Source organism: Sorex araneus, chromosome 2, assembly GCF_027595985.1.
Source record: "Sorex araneus isolate mSorAra2 chromosome 2, mSorAra2.pri, whole genome shotgun sequence".
Classification (NCBI taxonomy): domain Eukaryota; kingdom Metazoa; phylum Chordata; class Mammalia; order Eulipotyphla; family Soricidae; genus Sorex; species Sorex araneus.
The window spans coordinates 146,484,142-146,508,655 of NC_073303.1; the positions used below are offsets into that span (position 1 = coordinate 146,484,142).

The 24,514-nt window shown below is 44.1% G+C and overlaps 1 protein-coding gene across 3 annotated transcripts in view; it reads left to right on the forward strand.

The window, feature by feature from the left end:
* Nucleotides 1-1,952: 1,952 nt before the first annotated feature.
* The window catches only part of USF3 (upstream transcription factor family member 3), a 61,415-nt gene continuing 38,853 nt past the window's right edge, over nt 1,953-24,514 (forward strand). For all 3 annotated transcript variants that reach the window (XM_055126309.1, XM_055126310.1, XM_055126311.1), the window contains exon 1: nt 1,953-2,214. The gene's annotated coding sequence lies outside the window, so the exon portion shown is untranslated. The remainder of the gene's footprint in view (nt 2,215-24,514) is intronic.

Consider the following 24,514-nt stretch of genomic DNA (forward strand, 5'->3'; position numbering starts at 1 on the left):
TTCCTGAGTGCATGAGCCAGGAGTGACCTCTGTGCATCGCCGGGTGTGACCCAAAAAGAAAAAAAAAATTAAATTCTCCTTTCCCCATTTTGCTGTTGCATGACAGGATCATATTCATACTTGGTAGTTTTGCTCACTGGGGGTATGGAGATGTCACACTTCGGTTGCAGTTACTTTTTTTTGTTTTGCTTTTGGGGTCACACCAGGCTGTGTTCAGGGCTAACTCCTTGCTCTGTTCTCAGGGATCACTCCTGGCAGTGCTCTGGGGGCTATATGGGGTGCTCAGATTGAATCCCAGTCTTCCTCGCTATGCTATCTCTCCAGCAGCACCCCCACCCCCCTTTCGGTTCTTGTAATTGTGCTTGCTTAGGGTTGCACTCATTAGTAGCGGTGCTCCCACACATTATTGTTGAGGTGTTCAAAGGAATCGCTGGAGGCAGCTGTAGTGCTCACACACATGCTCACTGGGGGATCATACTTCTGGTCATGGATGTTGTCACATTTTTGGTGCACTGCTTGCCTCCTCAGAGGTCTCGCCAGCTGTGATGCTCCCATACATCCAGCTCTGGAGACCGCATTCTCCGTTGCTTAACCAGGGAACCTCACACAGCAGAATGCCCAGACCCAGCTTAGTGCATTTGGGCAGCACCAAATTCTCCATCACACGATTGCAAGGCAAATGCTTTTCTCACTGAACCATCCCTGGTCTCCCCTCACAGTGCCTTTTAAACTGCGCTGCAAGTATTAGATGCTCTTGTTTGACGTTAGAATTACTCTCAATGCAAAGTCAGCTTTCTCTGTACAGATGCTCAAGTAATTTCCACTATGCCATGTCCTGTGTACACCTCTGGAAATTACTTAGTGTAGCCTTTGATCATCCTAAAATCTCGGACCTCTTCAAACCTGTTGTGGAAGCTTTTGGAATCTTGCACCACTAGATACCTGTTCAAGAAGGTAAGGGTGATGGAAAATGAAGTGGAACCAGTAAAACAGAGTTCTGACCTTAGTTCCAGAGCGCCAAACCTGTATTGTGGTTAGGGAATCCTCAGATTTAAGTAACCTTCACTCTACATCTTCCAGATCTAGGTGTCTAAGAATCCAATCTTGGGTGCCAAAAACCCCGTCACGCAAGGATACAAACTTTCTTCCCCGAGCTGGGAGCCCTTCACCTTCTCCACAGCCCCCCACCCCAACCCTGCACCCCTACCCCAGGCCTCTCCCCGCTACATTTCTGATTACGGCCAGCTTCAATTGGCATGATCTGTGCACTGTGGCAAATGACGAGTGACAGATGAATACAGCCTCCAGAAATGAGCAGGTTCGGGACGACAATAATCTTCCAGTTAAAGGGCCTTCAGAGACGCCGGAATTCTCTCCTTTCTTCGCAGCCTCATCATTCTGAGAGGAATCATCCTTCCTTCCCGTCCTTTTAGGTTCGCTGAGCCTTCTTCAAAGCATGTCAGTTTCCCACTTCCAAACTCCACTGGAAGACACGGAAAACAGAACAGAGAATGGGATACAAAGAAGTTTCTTAAAACAGCGCCTATTCTTATGTTCTTTCCAGGCGTCCCCTTTAAGGCGCCTGAACCACCTCGTTCTCATTCGGTTACTGGCTGTCCTTCCTGCCCATCATTTTACCTTGCAGAATATTTCCTGTTCCTTCAACCCAACTTGCACACCTCCGCCCCGTGGCCCTCCTCATTGGGCCGCCTCAAGTCCTGTTCCCAGCCAGGCTTTTCCCTCCGCCTCCTCCCGCCCTCCGGCATAGCGCTCAGGCCATTTGGGGCTCTGATTGGTCGTGACGGCACCCTCCCCGGGATCGGATTGGCGGGCGCGGGGGCGGGGGCGGGCGCGCCCGGCAGCCGGGGTAGGCTGTCCGCGAGCCTAGCGGCGACCGCGGGAGGGGCGGGGAGGGGCGGGGGGAGGGGGGCTGGGAAAGTTGAGGCCGCGCTGCCGCCGCCGGGTCTCCGGCCTCGAGGGCTCGGGCTCGCAGCGGCGGCGGTGGCCGCGCCGAGAGGCGGCCGGGGCGGGGGGAGAGGAGGGCCCGGGCCCGCGCTCCCCCAGCCCCAGAGCGGCGGGCGGCGGGCCGCGGGCGGAGCGGTCCCCTCTGGGGGTCGGACACCCCTGCTGCAGCCGCCTGGGGCGGGGGGATCATGACCCCGGCGGGGGTCGCCGCCGCCGCCGCCGCCGCGGCCGAGACCGCGCAGCCCGCGGGTGAGTGAGTGCGGGAGGGGGGCCGCTGACAGCCGGGGCTGGGGGCGGGGGCCGGGGCTGCGGGGGCGGCTCCGGGGGGCGGCTCCGGGCTCCGCTCCACCCACCCCGTCCCTTCTCCCCGCGGCTGCGCGCGGCGCGTCTCCTGCTCCCGGGGGTCGTTCCCGGGCTGAGCCCGGCGGGGTGCGCAGCCTCCTTCCCCCGGGCCTCCGGGGACCCCCGCTCCCACCCCCGGGGGCCACCCCCGGGGTCCGAGCCTTGCGGGGGGCTCGCGCTCTGCCCGGCCCCCAGGTGCGCGCGCGGCGGGAGCGGTTCCACGCCGCCTGGGGCGCGTCAAGGACGGGGCAGCCAGGTGCTGACCGGATGCCAGCTCCCCGCCTGCTGCACCTTTTCCTGTCTCCTCCTCCGTCACTTGCTCGCATCCTCAATTGCCTCGGGACCCCGTTGGCTTTGCAAACTCTCACCCTTTGGTCGCAGAGTTTCGACTGGGGGCTGTTGGGTTGGGTTAAGCCTTTTCTTTATTTCCCCCCCTCTTCTGAATAGGAGGGCTACAAGAGTGGTCAGTGAAGTCCCGAAAGTTACCTCTGTTCTTTCTTGCGGGGACGGGGGGGGGGGGGGGGGGATCTTGACCTTGTTCGTTATTTTACCTTTCTGACTGTGCGGCTGCTTCCTCCTCCCCGCACCCCAGGATTACCCTCGGTAAATGAGAGACCTCATAAACCTGCAGAAACGAGGCATCAGTTCTCAACTTTTGTTCTCCAGACCTTCCCCCCACCCCCATCCCCCTGTTTAGTAGGCTTTGGAAGCTAATCAGCCAAGACTGCGGGACTGACTTAAGTTTGCTTTCAAGAAGGCAATTGCTTACCTATTAAGGACAGATTTCTTGAACACACACCCGTGAGTGACATGGATCCTTAGGCATATTTGAACATTTGCTTTTTATTAAAAACAGCAAGCCAACACACTTTAACCTGCTTGTGGAAGGATCAACAGGCTGTCAGAATTACACCACGGTGATGTTGCTTTGCTCTCATGCAGGCTACTGTTTAATACCTAGTTGTATGGGATATTTTGTTTTCCTTTGTGAAGTGCTTTGAAGGCGTTTGTTACAAAATACCCCCAATGATCCTCGGAATGGTACAACGTCTTCAGGTACAAGAATGATATCCAACCTCATCTTCTCAGATCAGAGCAATATAACTTATGTACATGTAGTATTAGATTCTGTTTAGAGGGGAAGTTTGGGGGCCTGGAGAGATAGTCCAGCGGTTAAGGCGTTTGCCTTGCACATAGCAACCCTGGGTTCAGTCCCTAGCACCCTGTTCCCTTCGAGCACAGCCAGTAGTGATTCCTGAGTGCAGAGCCAGAAGTAAGCCCAGAGCATATCTGGGTGTGCCTCCCCTTGCCCCCCCCTCAAAATTTGTAAAATCTAGACAATGATGCAACCTCAGACATGCCTTAGTATAAAAGGATTTTATTGCAGGCATCTAAGGGAAAAGTAGAAGGGAAATAATTACTTTCTAGGTTAGTTGTTTGTGAGACGTTTTGGAAATGAAATTCTGAAGTCGCAGACTATGGAGTTGGTGGGCTGGTCATGTAAGGGAAATTGAGGCGCTCTTCAGAGCTTAGCATTATCAGCAGTAACCAGCAACTCAAAATTAATTGCTTATAAACAGGAATTTTTTTTGGGGGGGTCATCTGACTGCTCCCGGAGATGCTCGGGGGTTACTCCTGGCTCTGCACTCAGAAATTACCTCTGGCAGTGCTTGGGAGACCCTATGGGATGCTGGGAATCAGCCCAGGTCGGCAGCATGCAAGGCAAATGCCCTACCCACTGTGCTATCGCTCCAGCCCTAGAGCAAACTTTTTGCTTTTGTTTGTTTGTTTGTTTGTATTTGTGGCCATACCAACCTGTGTAGGACTTGCTCTCCACTCATAGCTCAGGGATCATTCCTGATGGGCCTTGGGGACCCTGGCTGGGTGTGTGCAAGCCAAGTGACCCACCATCTGTGCTATGGTTCCTGTCCCTCAAACTGGTTTCTTAATCACCTTTGTCACGCCTTGCCTTTTTATACCCCCCCAACATGTGTTCCTCAATCAGGATTGTTCTTTTGTTTCACTTTATTTGTTGTGTTGTTGTTGGGGGCCTTTTGCTTCACTCTTATCACTGATCAGGCTACTTCTAGTTCTGTGCTGGAGAGTTGTAGCCAGCAGTGTTTGGGGGTCCATGCAGTTCTAGGATTGAAACTGGGCGTCCCTTATGCTTAGCGTGGGCTGCCCTTTGCGCTGTCTTGTGGGTCTTCCTGTCCAGCGTTCAGGGTAAGAAGCGCTGAGTGTAGAGCAATATCCAAACTAGTGTTGTGGGCTTCTAGACACTACAGAGAATAAGACCCTGGGCTCTCATGTGCTAGCATTAAGTACTGAGGACTGCCGGGAGGGGCCCAAACCACCTCCTCAAAACAAACAAGTTAGACTGGTGTTCTAGGCTCTTCTAAATCAAACCTTCACTTCTGTGTTCAGCTTTTCCAGTTGCTTCCCAGTGTGAGCTTCCACACCTCCTGTTTTCACTGGTAAGCAGTGTGGATCTTGGTGGTTAACAATATTCGTCTTTTTCAATGTATAGACACTCCTGCCCTAGGATCCCTCACCCCACCAGCAGTATTTCCAACTTTTGGGGAGACTGATCTGACTGCTCTCTCTAACTCTTAGCAACTGGTCATTTTTGAAGTTTAATGTCACATGTTGTTTAAAAGATTTATTTTAAAGAAACATGTTTCAAATGTCACACATTATTTTAAATATTTTGTTATGTGGTGGGTGGGAGCGATAGCACAGATGGTAGGGTGTTTGCCTTGCACACAGCCGACCCGGGTTCGATTCCTCTGCCCGCATGGCAGAGCCTGGCAAGCTACTCGTGGCATATTCAATATGCCAAAAACAGTAACGAGAGTCTCACAATGGAGACATTACTGGTGCCTGCTTGAGGAAATTGATGAGCAAAGGGGTGACAGTGACAGTGACAATGTTATGTGGTAGTTGAACAACTTATATCTATGTTTTTCTTTTTATTCTCAAACTTAATGACAAGGAGTATTTTTTTTTTTGACTCTTCTCTAATTAATTTGCTTTAAGTTGGATTGGTTTGCTTTGGAACCATTCCAGCTCTGCTTAAAACTTTAGTTTAAGGGTTTATTTCCATCTAGCTGTTTGGACTTAGTTTCTTACTCACATTTTAACATGAATTGATGTATGGATAACAGTCTCTTTCATATCTTTTCCAATTTTCTTTTGTTCATAGGTTATTTTCTCTTCTGTGGCCCCATAACAGCTCATACTTATCTCTGTGTTAACACGTGTCACATTGTCATATGTATATACTTATCTGCCTTTGCCAGACCCTTACCTTCAGATCATTTGTGTTGAACACCTTCCAAAGTATGATTCACCTTGTTTTCTTATATACCATTGCATGGTGGCATAAACTAGAACCCTACCAATACTGAAACTATATTCTCTTCATCTTTGTATTTATTTTTTTAATATTTATTCTTACCAAGTTTTTCCAATATTTTATTATATTTAATATTCCAACACCATCCCACCACCTTTACACCGTCCCACCACCATATTTCAAATGTTTCCACCCCGATTCCCAAAGCCTGCCCCCAAAGCAGGACCTAAAGAGTTTATTTTGTATTGCTTGTTATGAATAATCTGATAAACATGCTCCAGAATTTATTCTTAGAGAAAAGTGTGTGAAGATTGTTGTATTTCATCCTGGAGCCATTAAACCCTTGTCCTGTACATCAGTGATGTAGAGTATGAGATGTCACTCCAGGAATTCTAAAATTTTAAATATAGTGATACAGCTGAAGTTAATATGATGTTTTTGTTTTTGTTTTTTAATGGATGTGACTTTGGGGTCTGGAGGTGTCTCTGTGGTGTTTTGCTCTGTGTTGCTCTCTTTCAAGAGATTTATTTGTGAGTCTCTAGATCATGACCGTTAATGAGCTTATATGGCACCAGAGGCAGTTTTTGGGTGTGACTGTCAGGCTACTGGAAGCATAGGGAGGTGGGGGGAGGTCACCCATCCCCAACTCCGAGCAAGCCTGGAGATTTCAGTCACAGGTTCCTTATACCTGGGTTTTTCAGTAGATTCACTCATGAATGAGGCTCGTCAGAGCCTGTGCAGATTGGCTGTGAGCATGGTGGTGATTGAGTTCAGGAGGTTTTTGGCTGCTGGGGCTCTGTTGGGGTGGGGAGGAGAACTCACCTGTCCCTCTCTGGGTTGCCCCTGATAAGACAGCCTGGTACAGGGTCTGGAGGCAATCTCTGTGGTATGTCACTTGTATTACTCTCTTCTGAGATTTATTTTGGAGTCTCCGTCTTTGTATTTCTACCACTGAACAGAGTGTTTTTTCATTAGTAGGGAATTAGTAACTGTCGGTCGAATGAGTAAATGATTGCTGTGTTCTATATTATTAAAGGTAACCGTTTACCATATATAACTGTATTATGAACAATATTGAACTGCATAAGTCTAATTATATGCGGGTTTTTTCCAATTCCCCTCCTTCACCTCCTTCTTACTTTAGCTTTTTTTTTTTTCTTGTCACACCTGGCAATGCACAGGGGTTACTCCTGGCTCTTCACTCAGGAATTACTCCTGGCAGTGCTCGGAGGACCATATGGGATGCTGGGAATCGAACATGGGTTGGCCGTGTGCAAAGCAAACGCCCTACCTGATGTGCTGTAGCTCCAGCCCCCTCCTCCATAGTTTATCATGATAAACTTATCATGAAGATGGTGAGGGTGAAGACCTTTGATGATTCACTTAAAGTTTTATTTGGAAAAGGGGCATGATTTGGCACACCTGGTAGTATTACTGAGCTACTTCCAGCTCAGTTCTTGCGGGTCATTCTTACTGGTGCTCAGTGGATCTTGCAATACCTGGGATTGAATCTGGGTTGCCTACATGCAAAAAGCATGTACTCACCTTTTGTGCTATCTCTCTGGTTCTTATAATTTTTAGGAGGTGAGTTGGACGGGGGGCGGGGGCAGGTGGAGACCACACATGGCTGTGCTCAGGACTTGCTCCTGGCTTTGTATTCTGGGATCACAACTGTCAGGACTTAGGACCATATGTGGTGCTGGAGATCAAACCTTGGCCAACTGTATGCTAAGTACAGAGCCTTACCTGCTACTATTATTCCAGCCCCTTTAAAGATTTTGTAGTAATTTCTTTAGCTTTATTATGAAAGTATATAGTACACATAACATTCATAGTATGTGTTAAATGATCAGTCAGGCTTCCAGTCAAGAGTAGGCTACTAGTACTACTAGATTTGGTGGTCAGAAGTTACAGGTAGATTTTTTAATGCATGGGATTTGCCCCCCAATCCCTGCATTGTGCCCGGATCAACTAAACATCTTTAGCATAGTTTGATTTGGCATTAATTAATTGAATCACCGTGAGATAGTTACAAGCTTTCATGTTTGGGTTACAATCTCACAATGATCAAACCCCCTCCCTCCACCAGTGCACATTCCCACCACCAGTATCCCGGGTATACCCTCCCTTTCCCACCCTTTCCCTGCCTCCATGGCAGACAATATTCCCCATATTCTCTCTCTACTTTTGGGCATTATAGCTTGCAACACAGACACTGAAAGGTCATCATGTTTGGTCCATTATCTACTTCTGGCATGCATCTCCCATCCCAACTGGTTCCTCCAGCTATCATTTTCTTAGTGATCCCTTCTCTATTCCATCTGCCTTCTTCCCTCCGCTCATAAAGCAGTCTTTCAGCTATGGGGCAATCCCCCTGGCCCTTGTATCTACTGTCCTTGGGTGTCATCCTCATGTGATGCTACTCTACACTCCACAAATGAGTGCAGTCTAGAGGTTGACTCTTATTATTTGTAAAGTATGTCTGGAACTCTTGCTAAGAAAAAGACTATTAGCTGTCCGATTGAATAATTTTTCTTCTTCTCATTAAATTTTCCTTATGGGTGCAATTGCCGTACTTAAGAAGGCCAGATCTTTTAATTAGATTGGTAGGCCATGATAAGTTGCTTCTATTAATGTGCTAATACTGTGTTTTAATTCAGTTCATCAAGTATTTATTGAGTGCTTATCATGTGCCCAGCACTCTTAGGTGCTAAGAATACTGAAGTAAATCGTGTAGATTCAGCTTTTAGGAAGTTTTTAGTTTATTGGGAAGACTGAAGAAGAACAGAGTTCATTAAATGCTAATATATCTATAACCCCAGATCTATGATTAAATTTCATGGAAAATTAAGAAAGACTTGATAAGTTTTTGGTAGATATTTATTATTCTTTTAGTAGAGGTTGCACTGTAGCATTATCATCCCGTTGTTCATCGATTTGCTCGAGCGGGCACCAGTAATGTCTCCATTGTGAGACTTGTTACTGTTTTTGGCATATCAAATATGCCATGGTGAGCTTGCCAGGCTCTGCTGTGTGGACGGTTTACTCTCGGTAGCTTGCCAGGCTCTCTGAGAGGGATGGAGGAATCGAACCTGGGTTGGTTGTGTGCAAGTCAAATGCCCTACCCGCTGTGCTATCACTCCAGCCTATAGTAGAGGTTATTGTTAGTTGTTGAGGTTACAGATATGGAAGATGTATTTTCTACCATTAAAAGCTTATAGTCTAGGTTCCAGAGTGATAGTGCAGTGAGTAGGGCGCTCACTTCACAGCCAGCTGGGTTCAATGCATGGCACATCATATGGTCCCCCAAGCCCTCCCAGGAGTGATCCCAGAGCACAGAAACAGGAGTGAGCCCTGAGCACCACTGGGTGTATCCCGCACATACCCCCTAGAAAAACCCAAAGTTAAAGCTTACCAGAGAGATGGTACAGAGATTAAGTCACATGCCTTGGACCAGAAAGGTAGTATAGCAAGGAAACATTTGCCTTGCGTATGGGCAACCCTGGTTCAATCCCCAGCACCACATGTGGTCCTCTGAGGCCCACCACATGTGATCCTTGAGCACAGAGTCAAGAGTAAGCTCTGAGCACTGCCTGGTGTAGCTCCCCCCAAATGTGTTTGTCTTGCACACAGCCAACCCCCATTGCATATAGTTCCTCAGATACCACCAGGAGTGACCACTGAGTACTGCCAGGTATCTGTCCCCACCACCTGCCCCCCACACTAATAAAATAAAAGCTTGCGGTCTAGTGAGAAAAGTCAACAAGCACTCTGATTATATTTCATGTTGAGATATTGTACAGTGCTGTTTCAAGATTTTTTCACCCAAACTCTAGACATCAGAATAAAATTCTAAAGGGACAATTAGTTTTCAGTTAGAAGGTTGTCATGAACATCCCACATAATAAGCATGGAAATGAGATTTATTTGTTTTTATTGAATCACCATGAGATACACAGTTGCAGAGTTGCTCATAATTTAGTTTCACTCATACAATGTTGTATCACCTGTCTCTTTACCAGTGTATATTTCCCACCACCAATATCCCCAGTTTCCCTCCAGCCCGTTCACCCCCCCCTCCCACCACCCTACCTCTATGACAGGCACTTTTCTTCTTTCTCTCTCTCTTTTTCTGAGAAAGGATTTTAACTAAGGGGCTGCAAGTAGATCGATCAATAGAAAGTAATATGCTAAAAACATGGACTTTGGAGCAAGACACATGTGGTTTGCAAATAATTCATTCTTCAGTGGCCTGAGCCCTGGCAGTTTGCTTAGCAGCAATCTTCTCTGCTGACAAGGTATTTCAGGAATCGTTCCAATTCCCAACTGCTTCCTGTAACTTCTTTCTTTATTGTCTTTTGCCTGACTACATGAGGAGCCTACGATAGCTTCACCTCCCAGTTAATGGAGCTATCATTTGGCCTCCCGGCCAACGTATAAGCTGCTCTAGTTTCTTCAACATTAAAAGCCACAGTGAATTGCAGTACTGATACCGAAAGGTTATCAGGAATATCCCTTGGGGCCGGAGCAATAGTACAGTGGGTAGGGCGTTTGCCTTGCACACGGCAGACCCAGATTCAATCCCTGGCATTCTATATATATGCTCCCCCAACCATCCCCAGGAGTAATTTCTGAGTGCAGAGCCACGAGAAACTCTTGAGAAATGCTGGGTGTTACCCAAAATGCAAAAAAAAAAAAAAAAGAATATCTCTTTACCTACTTGTAACACTCAGATCTTGTCCAGCATGATCCTCCCCAGCTATTTTTTTTTTTTTTTTTTTTTTTTTGCTTTTTGGGTCACACCTGGCGATGCACAGGGCTTACTCCTGGCTCTGCACTCAGGAATTACCCCTGGCCGTGCTCAGGGGACCATATGGGATGCTGGGATTTGAACCCGGGTCAGCCGCGTGCAAGGCAAACACCCTACCCGATGTGCTATCGCTCCAGCCCCCCTCCCCAGCTATTATTGTCACACTGGTCTCTTCTTTATCTTTCCTACCCTCTGCCCTCCACACACGTGTGGTTGATTCCAACCATTGGCCAGTCCTCCTAGCTCCTGTTTTCCCTGGCCATGGATATTAGTTGTGTGTGTGTGTGTGTGTGTGTGTGTGTGTGTGTGTATTTATACCAGAGAGAGAAGAAAAGCGCCCACCATAGAGGCAGGTTGGGGGTGGGGGCCGGGGGGGGACGGGACAGGTGGAGGGATGGGTGTTGGAACACCATATGACTGAAATCTAATCATGAACAGCTTTGTAAGGGTCTATCAGTGATTCAGTAAAAGAGTAAAAAAAAAAAGCCATAATGAAGGGACGGGGGAAGAACTTTCTGGTTTAACTTTGAGAGGTACAGCTACTTACACTGCTCCACTAACATCAGTTTTTCTTTGACTGCGAGTAACAAAAATTGCTTGCTAACATAAGCAGAAAAAGGGGGTTTAGGAGTAAATACTGGGTGAAGAGTGCAGGAAGGCAGAATAATGGAATGTTGGGAAGGCCAGAAAGCAGCTGTGTCGCAGGTCACGTGAGCCCTGGGCTGACTTGGCTGTAGCCAGCTTCTCTCCTTGCTGCAGTCTTGTCGCCCAGCTCTGTGACTACCTCATGAGGTGAGCTTATGTCTAACTGCAGAAATGAGTCAGAGATGCTCCCACGAAGATCTGAGGTATTGTTACCAGAAGGCCAAAAGTAACAGGTATTTTTTCTGTCGAGTTCATTGGATTTGACAATGCAGAAATACTTTTGGTGGGATTGACATAGGAGTTTCACCAGTAAAAACCTAGTGACAGTAAGCTGAAGAGTGAATGGGGAATGATGAAGAAAGAACTGTGAGTAAAAACTGCTGATTTACAAAGCTTGATGGTTGTGAGAAAGAAGATGCAGAGCTGGAAAATTTTGTTTTGTCCTTTCAATGGGAAAAAATTAGTAAGGATATATTTTAATGGAAAAGCACGACTGGGGAAGGAGAGCTGAATAACATATAAAATAAAAGATGCTTTGGAGCAAAATTTTGAAGAAGTGGGAATGATGAAATTCAGAATAAACATAGAAAGGGCTTAGTTAAGTTGGAAGTTTCCGGGAAGGCTTGAAAGAGGACAGACTTGCGCTGGACTTTTAAAAGTTTATAGGATTTGGATAGCACTGTAGCACTGTCATCCCATTGTTCATCGATTTGCTCGAGTGGAAACCAGTAATGTCTCCATTGTGAGACTTGTTGTTACTGTTTTTGACATATCAGATATACCACGGGTAGCTTGCCAGGCTCTGTCATGCGGGCGGGATACTCTCGGTAGCTTGCTGGGCTCTCGGAGAGGGATGGAGGAATCGAGCCTGGGTTGGCCGCGTGCAAGGCTAATGCCCTACCTCCTGTGCTATGGGTAAGCAGAGAAAAATGGAAAGAGCATTTTAGTGGGGAAAAAGCATAGATTTAGTGGAAAAAAAATTCTGCTAGCTAATGAGGACCACAGAAAAGAATTGGAGCAAAGGGAAAGATCTGAATTGGAGAGCAGAGAAGCACAGCTAACGAAATGAGCTAGATCACCCTGTGATGCCTCGTGCATTGGACTAGGTGAGGTGGATGAGCTGACCTCCTAGGGAGTGTTAGGTAGAAGACTGAGAGCAAGGGCCCAGCAGTTTGGCTTTGGTAAGGTAAGTAGTGAAAAATAATAGTTCAGATTCTAGTGCAGGAGAGGCAGATGTTGAAATCATGAATTGGCAGGATTAGGAACATTCAAACAAACTGACGAAAAGGGAAAGCTTGGGGCAAAGGAAATTATTAAAGGCCTGATATGTATGAATGTGGCCATAGCAAACAGGAAGGGATGCAGTGCGGAAAGAATTGGTGGGATTTAATGAGAGGTTTTGAAGATTATTTTTGGGTCTAAAGTTGGTTAAAGTTTTACTGTCATTGATAAAATGAAGAAATTGGGAAACAGATCTCTCAAGAATTTAGGCAATACCTCATGTTGCAAATGGTCTTGTTAATTAGATTTGAAGTGAAATGTTTTGTAGAGCGCTTGCCTATCTAAGATTGGGAGTTAGGTAAGAGTTGAAAGTAGCTTTATTACAGAGGAATGGGCTTTTATACTGAAACAATTTGAAACTTTGTAGAGAAAAAGCAAATAGAAAAAGGAGAACCTCCAGCCTTGAGATTCACAGTGAAAGACAAGGATTCCTATTAGAGAAAGATGTTGCATAACCGCCAAAAGGACGCCAACCTGGAAGGAATCACTACAGGAAAAGCAGGAGATCAGCACTCTCAAATCCTTCAAAAAGGAGAAGGATAACAGAGGAAAGACCTTTGATCGGGGAAAATTGCGAAAAATAGCCCCTGACCGCACAGAAAGTTTCTTTGGGCACAATCTAAAGTCATCCTGCCATGGGGTTAGGAAAGACTTGTCAATAAAAGGTGACATGCCTCACAGTAATATTAAGGAAGAAACAGGGTGACTGAAAAGCCAAGCACACTGTGTTTAATACGGGAAAATCTTTGTATCCTGGAAGCAACCAGCTAGCTAGTAAATGTCACCTTTGAGATTTGACCCTAGGTCTGATATAAAAAATGATTCCCATTCCATTATATCACCCATTTGTCAATGAAGGCTTTGTGGGCTAAAGAGGATTTCTGTTAGTGTTTTTGGTGGATCTGCCTCGGAATCCCTTTAGGGGATCTAAACAGTTCTCACACTATCCCATCATTCATTTTTCCATCGGTATATGCATTGGTTACTATATTAGTCAGGGTTCTCTAGAGAAAAAAATAACACAGCCGATCCCGGTTTGATTCCTCCATCCCTCTGGGAGAGCCCAGCAAGCTACCGAGAGTATCCGGCCCGCATGGCAGAGCCTGGCAAGCTCCCCATGGCGTATTCGATATGTCAAAAACAGTAACAACAAGTCTCACAATGGAGATGTTACTGGTGCCTGCTCAAGCAAATCGATGAACAATGGGATGACAGTGATACAGTGCTACAGGTATACAGGAAGGGGTATATTCCAGTTCTGGAACCACCTGAAGCCCTAATTGGGGTATGTAATTCCTTTGGAACCTTATGGTTCCCTCCTCTCTCTCCATCTCTCATATTTCCTAAATAAAACTATTTTACTTAAAAAAATAGACACAAAAATACAGAGAGGTAGATTTATTGTGAGGGATTCTTTCATGTGATCATGGAGGCTAATAAGTCATATAATATGTTGTCTGTAAATTAGAGGCCCAGAAAAATGGTGATACAATTTCCGTCCAAACCCAAAGGCAACCTGGGAAGACAAGGGCTTATTTACTCTGAGTCTGAAGAAGGTTTGGGGATCTTTAGCAAGACACCAGTGTCTAGGGCGGGGAAAGATGGATGTCACAGGTTAAGCAAAGAGTCAGTTCAATCTTCTCCTTGTTTGCGGGTAGGGGGTATGGAGGCAGGGCTGTGGTCCTGGGAATCAGGCAGTACTGAAGATCAAACTAGGGCTTCTGTTCACAGAGCATGAGTTCCGACCCTGTGAGCTTTCTCTCTGGCCCTTCCTCTTCTGCTCAATTTAGGTTCTCAACAAATCGCATGTTGCCCACTTGCATTGGTGATAGTGATTCTTAACTTACTCTGCCTGTTCAAATGCTGATCTCTTCCTGAAACACTATCACAGACATGCGCAGAAATAAAGTTTCCTGCTCTCTGGGCATCCTTAAGCCCATCCTTTGGTCCTGGATGTAAAATTAACCATTAGGCCTACGATATGCCAAGCATCCACCAAGAGTGATTCCTAAGTGCAGTGCTAGGAGTAACCCCTGAGCATCATCGGGTGTGACATTAAAAAGCCAAAAATAAATAAATAAATAAATAAAACAGACTCAGATGTCTATTGACAGCTATATATCCAGGTCCACTGAACCTAAAATCTCTACAGATGAATCTAGTGATTCTGATTACTCAGGCTTCAGACCCATTGCTCTTGGTGAGTTTGTCGTTCAAACTACTGTGCAGCTAGCATGGTCTCTGCCAGATGTGCAGCATTCATATGCCTTTCAAAGGTACAGTGACAAAAGAGGGCGCGACTGGAAGATTGTCTTACATCATGGGTGAACATAGGGCCACAAGGTGAACTTTGAGTTAGCTGACACTGGAGTCCTTATGCCTTATAGAAAGTTTATTGGCAACAAAACTATTGTACATTTTTATAGGTTTAGTCTATTAGCTATAGAGACCATTGTTCACACAGCAAACACTTGTGTGACACACGGTACACACATTGCCTTAGACCCTGGGATAGGAGGAAAAAAATTGACCCCTGCTGTATAGGACCTTGAACATATTTGGTTACAATCTTTAAAAGAATCTTCTGTTGGGGTATGAGTTAGCTAATTTGCTTATTTAATTGTTTCTTTTTTCTTTTGCCACACCCGGTGGTGCTCAGGTCTTACTCCTGCTTCTTAGCTCAGGGATCTATCCTGGTGGGCTTGGGGAACCATGTAGGCTGCCAGAAATTGAACCTGAGGTAATGCCTAACCCACTATACCATTGCTCCTGCCCCTGAGTTAGTTTAGTATCGCTTTACATGGATATTAGAATTGGGAAATCTGTGAAAATTGTTGTAGATAATAGGAACCAAGTTTCTCATTTCAAAAAGGGTACAAACGCTCATGGCGATTCATTAAAACAACAAAAGAGGGTACAAATAAGAATGGAAAAGGCTGTACTACATCTTGTAATGCTAGATTAAAATCAGAAATACTGGTATCAATTTAAATTTAGTATAACTACAAACAGATATAAAAATCAATAGGTATCAACATGGATTTTATATAAATATATATGTTATGTAGCACTGTAGCACTGTCATCCTGTTGTTCATCGATTTGTCCAAGTGGGCACCAGTGTGAGACTTGTTGTTACTGTTTTTGGCATATCGAATATGCCACGGGTAGCTTGCCAGGCTCTGCCGATATGTTATGTGTCTACTCTATATACACAGGTTAGTAAACATACATGCATTTTCCCGATCTGTCTGCTAAGAGACCTAAAACAGTGGTACCCAGATATCATTTCTGAATATCATTTTCCAATAAAAGGAATTAAAGTGACATAGAGAATTGCTTGGTCTGGGAGCTGGGGTAGGGAAAACACACGGTAAGCCAAGAGTATTGTATTTTTTATTTTTGTATTTTGGTTTTGGGGCCATACCTGACGGTGCTCAAGGCTTACTTCTGCCTCTGCTCTCAGGAATCACTCCTGGCAGGTCTGGAGGAATGAATGGGGTTTCATTTGAATCCTGGTTGACTGAATGTAAGGCAAAGGTCCTACCTGTTGTACTATCATTTTGGCAACTGTAGCATCTTATTGTGCCCAAAGTAAGGATGTGCTAAAAAAAAAGGGGGGGGTGGGGTAGGAATGAGGTGTAGACTATAGAAAAATGCCACAGGATCTAACCTTAGAGTGCCCAGTGGACAACACTTCAATCATTTGAACAATAAAATGTAGCTTTAGCATTTTAGCCACAGAATAAAATATACACAAATCCATATTGATGTAAATAAATGGGGGAAGAGACAGATCTTTGTAGAAATTTAAAAATACATTTCTCCAAGAGTTGTAAGTTTCTTTTTGAGTATAGATTTTACTTTTATATGGATTTCTTCTTGAGTTAGAATTTCACTAATTTCAAAGGGGATATGGAAAGGTAAAATACTGTTTGATTAGGATCGATAGGAAATTTTCAGAGAAAAATTGGGGAAGATTGCTCTGTTTTATAACTTAAATCCTTCAGTATGATATACACAATGTGGTATATTTTATGTTTGTAAAAATGTTTTATTTGTGGGAGGGATGGGGGTTGGGTCACATGTGGTGAAGCTCAGGACTTACTTCTGCTTCTCCAGTTAGGGATCACACCTGTGGGGCTCCAGGGGCCATACAGGGTGCTGGAGAACTAACCCAGGTCGCTGCATATAAGGCCAGTGTCCTCCCCACTGTACTATTGCTTTAGCCTCAAAGGATATTTTATTTGTGTAATAAAAAGAACTTGGAGAGGGGGTGTGTGGTGATGGGTGTGGTATAATTATGTGCAAAGAAACCATTATTAATAGCATTGTTAACCACAGAATCTCAACTTAAAATGCCTAACGATAAAATGAAGAATTAAGGATACATCATTATTGCTGTCAAGCTAGGAGTGGTGGCATCTAAAGATGGCTGGCAGGATAATACAACAGGTAGGGCACTTGCCTTGCACGTGACTGACCTGGGTTCAATCCCCAGCATCCTATATTGTCCCCCGAACATTGCCAGGAGCAATTCCTGACCCTGAGTCAGACGTGACCCCTGAGCATTGCCTGGTATGATTCCCCGCCCCCCCCCACCAATCCAAAACAATTTTTTTTATAAAGATCAAAAACATTGAGGAATTAATTTTTTATTTAATTTTTTTATTTTATTGCTTTTTGGGTCACACCTGGTGATGCACAGGGGTTACTCCTGGCTCTGCACTCAGGAATTACTCCTGGCAGTGCTCGGGGGATCATATGGGATGCTGGGAATCGAATCCGGGTCGGCCACGTGCAAGGAAAATGCTCTACCCACTGTGCTATCACTCCAGCACACATTGAGGAATTTATGAAAAGTATAAAATGTGGGATCAGATTAATGGAAAACATGTACAGTAGAGAACTTATGAAACACTGAAAGGGGTGAAACTCTTGAAAGATGACGTGTTTTTGTTTGTTTGTTTTTTTGATAGTTTCCATGGAGAACTAGGGGGCCTACTGGGCCACATCTGGTGATGCAGTGAAGTTTGTTATACAATGCTAGTATCAAATTTCAGGGCTTGGCAGAATTCTCAAGGATGTGAACCCCATAGGTATCCTCTGTGATTCTATTCCAGTGGTAAAGAGCAAAAATAAGAATAAACGGGTTGTGGTGCTTGCCTTTTATGTGGCTGGCCCTGGTTCAATCCATGGAACTAAATTATGCCTGGTACCCTGAGAACTACCAGTAGTGACCCTTGAGCACCTCTGGGTGCTCAGAACAAAACAAAATAAATGGAGGGCAAGGAGATGAACAGACACTTCCCCCAAGAAAACATATGATAGCCTGTAAGCATATGAAAAAGTGTTCAATGCCACTTAACCAGGGAGAGTCAAATCAAAACTATGATCTATCACCTCACCCCAGTGTGTCAGAGTCTAGAAATGATAATGTTGGCAAGAGTGCAGTTGAAAGGAACCTTCATTCACTATTGGTGGGTCTGTTGTCTATGGAAGGCATTGTGAAGATTTTTCTAAAAAGTAAGAATAGACTAGAATATGAATAGAATATGACACAGTGATTCCAATACTTGGCATCTACCCTGAAGACACAGAATGTTAATTTTAGAAGATATGTGCTACCTATGTTTATTGCAGTGCTAAGTACAGAAGCTAGGATATGGGGAGAGCCCAAATGTCCAACAGAAGATGGATGAACAAGGAAGTTGCGCTAGACGTACACAGTGGAGGGCAGCTATCAGAAACGCTGAACTACCTGTAGCCTAACTAGAGTATCATGTTCCGTCACATTTAGAGTGAGGAAGACAAATACTGGATGGTCTCACTCACCTGCTAGAGAGAGACAAAACAAGAGAAGAGATAGTATGGAACGCTGACTAGCCCTGGGTCTTAGATTACAAAACTCAGTTTACCACGCAGTGGGTGAGGCCTGGGGGAAAGACGCAAATGGAGTAGAGGGGACATTATGGCAGTGGCGGAGGGTCTGGGTGTTGTTGGGACAAAGCAGTTTTGTACATCAAATCTTAAACATTGTCCTTAGTCCTATACGAAGTTGGGGATTTTCCCTTTCCTCCCCTTCTACTCTCCAGTCAACCCTTATATTAAAAACAAACAAAACGCTATAAACATTTATACTTTTGTTACCTTGTTACATAAAGTAGGATAAAACTTTTTTGAAATGAAAACAGAACTTGGGACCTTGAGCATGCAAAAAATGAATTCCACCCCTTTGAGCGATTTCTTCTGTCTGAAATGTGAGTTGTTACAGCACAACTCAGAAAAATCCCAAAGCGCGGCCTTGGAAGTGCAGGAGGAAGCTGAGGCTGGGCTGTCCCAGGGCGCTTGGATTGCTGTGACAGAACAGACTGGGAGGCTCACAAAAGCACGTTTATCTCTCAGTTCCCAAGCTAGAATTCAATCAGTGTTCCAGGCTATATAGATTTGGGGGGGCGGGGTCTGAGTTCTAACTGCTTTTTTTATTCCCCCTGTGTTCTCACTTGGTGGTGGGGGCAAGTGAGCTTTCTGCATCCTTTTTTAAGAACTCTAAGCCATGATGAGGGTTCTCTATGCCCTCAGTACCTAACCAGCTTCCCAAGGTTTCACTTCATAATATCATCACCTTGGTTGTTGGGATTCCAATATGTGGTTTTGAAAGATATATAACCATTAGACAATAGCAATAGCCAAAAGGTTGTTTTTATACATCAGAATAGTTATACCCATTCTTATTTAAAGAGCCATTTACAGTGCTTATCCCCAAGCTACGCTGCTAGAACATATCCACAGATATTTGGTATATCTGGGGCCAGAGAATCAGGGTTCCACCTAGAAAAGCACAAGGAGAATTTTAGGGAAATGGTTGCCATTCTTGCATATAGAGTGCCTTCTTTCAGAAGCTGCTCACTCTCATTCTTAATCGCATCCCTCTAGTTTATATTCTTTTTTTTTTTTTTTAATTTTTTTTTTTTCTTTTTGGGTCACACCCGGCGATGCACAGGGGTCACTCCTGGCTCATGCACTCAGGAATCACCCCTGGCGGTACTCAGGGGACCATATGGGATGCTGGGATTCGAACCCGGGTCGGCCGCGTGCAAGGCAAACGCCCTACCCGCTGTGCTATCGCTCCAGCCCCTCTAGTTTATATTCTTAAATAATTAATTTTTCTCAAATCCATCTTCTAAAATTTGTAACTTCTAATTTTCTTGATTATTTTGGAATGGGGGCCACACCCAGCAGTGCTCAGGGCTTGGTCCTGGCTCTGTGCTCAGGAATCACCCCTGGGCAGAGCTCACAGGACAGTATGTGAACCCAGCAAGGCCGCATGTAGAAGTGCCTTAAACTTTAACTTTAAAAAGGCACCGTGATGTCTATCCATTCAGTTTTGATTGCAGTGTCATAGTGTGCAATAGTATATGTACTTATGGGACTGCCACACCAGACCCCCCACCAGGGTGTCCAGATCCTCTACCTTTTCCCCCAAGGTACCACCCCCTACCACCCTTCTTCCCCCCCCCCCCCCCCCCCCACACACACTGCCATCCTTAGTAATTTCAGTTCATGGTTCTATTTATTGGAAATCAGAATTTAAATTACCAGAACTTTTATTATCAGTTTGCACTTTATTTGAGAAGAGCAGCTGTTAGTGGTGAATGCACATTAAAAATCGCCTAGGGAGGGGCCTAAGGGATAGTACGGCGGTAGGGTATACTGCTCGCTGAGGTCGACCCGGTTTCAATCCTGGGCACCAAGTTTGGGTCCCTGAATCCTCCAGGGCTGATCCCTGAGCTCAGAGCCAGGAGTAAGCTCTAAGCAGCCACTGGGTATGGCCCCCAACAAAAAACACGTAGGAAGGTTTTTGGATTTTGAAAAATGATGATTTCTGCAGTGCTTCCATAGTTGAGGTCCATTTTGCTGGAAAAGACAAATGGTTATGGCCCATTCAGGTAACTGAGATACCAAATATTTAAGAAAAATTAACAAAATGGAAGAGGGTCACCAAGATGAACAGGGTACTAACCCTTGACAAATGTATACTGAATTCAATAAACTAAAGATAATGTTTTTTTTTCTGAAAATACTTTCAAAAATTTGAGGGAAAATAATTCCTTGAGGGTGAGGGAGAAAGACCAGCATGCTTTGCATGAGGGAGTACGTCCTAAGCCCCTGGCATCGTAGCCTCCCCCCCCCCCCCGAGCACTGTGCCACAAGTCGTCTCTGAACACTGGCCAGATGCGGTTAAAACAACAACAACAACTAGAGAATAGTAATAGAGTGCTATGCGAAAGCACATGAAAGATTTTAGAAATTTAAAACATTTTCTGAAAGGAAAAACTTCAGTGGCAGGCTAATTCCCAGCATGACTGTAATAGAAGACTAAGTTAATGAACTAGAAGATTAGATGAAGAATTCTTCCAAAATATGATATGAGGGGATAAAAAAAATAATGAGCTCTGGAAAATGAAAATTAACATCCTAGAACTAAAAATTCTTCACAACTTTATTATGTTCCTTGGCAGAAGTGGATGAAGGTCAAGAATTTTAAGTGCATGAAAAATTTTGTAATGCTGGAGAAGGAATCATCGCTATTTTAATGAGAACAAAACAAAGAAATAGAAGTTCGGGAGACAACATGGGCAAATTTTAGTTTTTAAAGCCTAAGTTGAAAATGTATAGGCAGGCGTCCTAATGGGAGAAAATACTTGGAAAGTACGTTTCAGAGAAGGACAGGTAATTGAGAAGGTATGAGTAATCCAGAAGATATAATACAAAGTCAGCCCCATTTAAGCTATCGAGAGTATCCTGCCCGCACAGCAGAGCCTGGCAAGCTACCCGTGGTATACTCGATATGCCAAAAACAGTAACAGCTACAGTCCTCATTCCCCTGATTCAGAAAGAACCCCCAATATGCCATTGGGCTACTCTAGCACGCGACAGGGACGAATGGAGATGTTACTGGCGCCCGCTCGAGCAAATCGGTGAACAAGGGGGCGACAGTGATACAGTCTCTGTATTAGTCTCTGTCGTGTGCTAATGTAGCCCGATGGTGTACTGGGGGCTCTTTCAGGATCAGGGGCGTGAGAACTGTCGTTGTTACTGTTTTTGGCCTATCAAGTACGCCACGGGTAGCTTGCCAGGCTCTGCCGTGCGGGCGGGATACTCTTGGTAGCTTGCCGGGCTCTCTGAGAGGGACGGAGGCTTTTGGAAGACAATAAAATAATATAAATTTATAAAAATATAAGATAAAATATAAAGTATATAAAATAAAATAATGAAAGTTCTCAGCTCTGAGGAAGCCTAATGAGGATCACATCCCTTAGAACCCAGGCTAAAATTAATAGATTGGCAAAATTTATGTTGGTAAAGCTTTGGAGAATAAAGAACTCTACATTGAGATTGGGGAGCAGAATACTGTTGCTCTGAGCTAAGTGGGAAAAGCATTCTTAATTCTTTCTGTGGATGTAGTCTTCATTTCTCTTGGATAATTACCTAGGAATAACACTGCAGGGTGCGTGATAAGCATTCCAAGAGAAATGAAAGACTATTTACCAAAAGACATGCAAGAATGTTTGTGGATAACAATTCTGTTCAGTAGCCAAAACATGGGAACAGATGGTATTTACCAACCTAAAAATGATTAAATTGTGCTTGGAATTCAGTTATATACTTATATGGATCAATAAAAAGAAATAACTACTGAGTGAATTTGAAAAAAAATTATGGAGAGTGTATAGAATAAAATTCTCAATACTTTAGTGAAAAAAAAAATGAGAACAAATATTCCGTTTGTTGAGCTGTCTCGCAGGCCCTAGAAAAAAGTTTCTGGGAGCAAACCCAGGCCCTTATTACACGAAATCATATGCTGTACAACTGAGCAGCATTCCTACCCCCAAGAATGCAACCTTAATACCAGGAGAAAGTGGGTATGGGCATAATTTTGTATTGAATTAGATGTGATGAAATTAGAATGCGGTTTGAGACGGTTTTATGTATATACATATATATGTACAGACAGAGACATTTGATAAACTGGAGGGCTTTTCTTTTTGCAGTGGGTATGCCTATTTCAAATGAAAACTCTCACTTTCACCTGGTGCAATGAATGTGCTTCCTCATGTGATTGGCTCCTAGTATTACTTTGACGTTCTCGCTGTTTAGACCAGGGATATAACGCAAGGATCGAGGAGTGCTTGTTTCGCATGAGGGGCCTCTTCTTCCTGTTGGACCCCTAGTACCTCATCGTCCCCCAGACTTCTCTGAGACTGGCTCTGAGCACTGTTACGTGTGATATTAAAAAAAAAAAAAAAACAGAAAAGGGAGTGGGGAAGATTCTGTATGTCCAAGAAAATTAGAACTCTTGTTTCCTGTATCTTAATAATAACATGAACCTAAGAACTTTCAAGAGTGCTGCAGTGTAGTGACTAAAATTGTGATATTAGTTAACCAAGTGCAGATTCATGTTGGTAAGATCCACTTGGCCTCAAAAAATAGTGCTCAGGGCCACTCCCAGAGCAGGGAAAAGAAGCAGGCTCGGGGACAGGAGGGAACATATGTAAAGGGGACATATGTGAAGAGAAGTGAACAGTGGGGAAGATTGGTCTTGGAACACTATATGTCTGAAATTTAATAATGAATAGCTTTGTTGCTCTGTCATTCACAATGATTAAAAATTAAAAAAAACTTTTTAAAAAGAATTCCTATATCTCAGGGAGGGGTCTGAAATTTAATGAATGATTAAGAAGAATATCTGGAACACAAGTGGGATAAAATTGGTGAAATTTAATTTTCATTTCATTTTTGAAATTTCATGACCTGTAAGTTTTCCCCTTCCACCATTGTCCTCGTGTTCCCTTTCCTAACTGAATGCCCTCCACCCCCACCACACTCCAGTCCAGAGGCAAGCTTCTTACTGAAGAACAGCTTTCCTGCTCTTTATTTCTATTGCCTTTTGGATTTTGCTCTTGCCTTACAAAGATTCTTTATATCCAACACATGAGAGAGATCATTCTGTGTCTGTACTTCTCCCTCTAACTTCACTCAACATGATACTTTCCAGATCCATCTTTGTAGTAGCAAATGGCATAATCTTTTCTTGCTGCCAAGTATTTTTCCATTGTGTATATGTACCATAATTTATTATCCACTCATCTGTTCTTGGGCACATGGGTTGTTCCAGATTTTGACTGTTGTGAATAGTGTTGGAAGGAACATAGGGGTTGATTGGTCTTTTCTGGATTGTGTTTTTGGACCCTTGGGGTATATTCTGAGGTGTGTGATATGAAAGTCATATGAAAACTCAATTACTACTTTTTTGAGTAATAACCATATTGACTTCCAAAAAGGCTGGATCAATTGACATTCCCACCCACAGTGAATGAGGGTCCCTTTCCCTCCACATCCTGTCTAGTAGTTGTTCTTTTTGATAAGTGACAGTCTCTCTACTGTGAGGTAGTATCTCATTGTTGTTTTGATTTGCATTTCCCTGATAATTAGTGATATAGAGCATTTTTTTCATATGCTTTTTGGCCTTTTGTATATCTTCTTTGAGGTAATTTTTGTTCATCTCTTCTCCTCAAACTTTGACGGGGTAGCTCCTTTTTTTCTTGTAGAGTTTTACCAGTTCTTTATATATTTTGAATATTATCGGATACCATCTCTTTACCAGATGAGTGATGGGCAAACAGATTTTCCTAGTCTGTGGGCTGCCTTTGTATTCTGGTCAGCATTTTTTTTTTTTTTGAGGTGCAGAAGTTTCTTAATTTAAGTAGCTTCATTTGTTTATCATGGCTTCCACTTGCTTGGTAAGTGGCGTTTCATCCTTAAACATGCCTATATTTTCAGTATCATAGAGAGTTCTGCCAATATTTTTCTCTGTGAACGTAATGGATTCCAGTCTGATACTGGAGGTCTTTATAGACCTCCAGTATCAGACTGGAAGACCTATTCTTCCAGACCTGTGAGGTCTTTATATAATCCATTTTGATCTGACTTTTGTTCATGGCATTAGAAAGAGGTTTAACTTCATTTTCTTGCATGGGGCCAGACAATTTTCCCAACACCACTTGTTGGAGAGGCTTTTCTTGCTCCAGTTCATATTATTTGTTCCTGTATCAA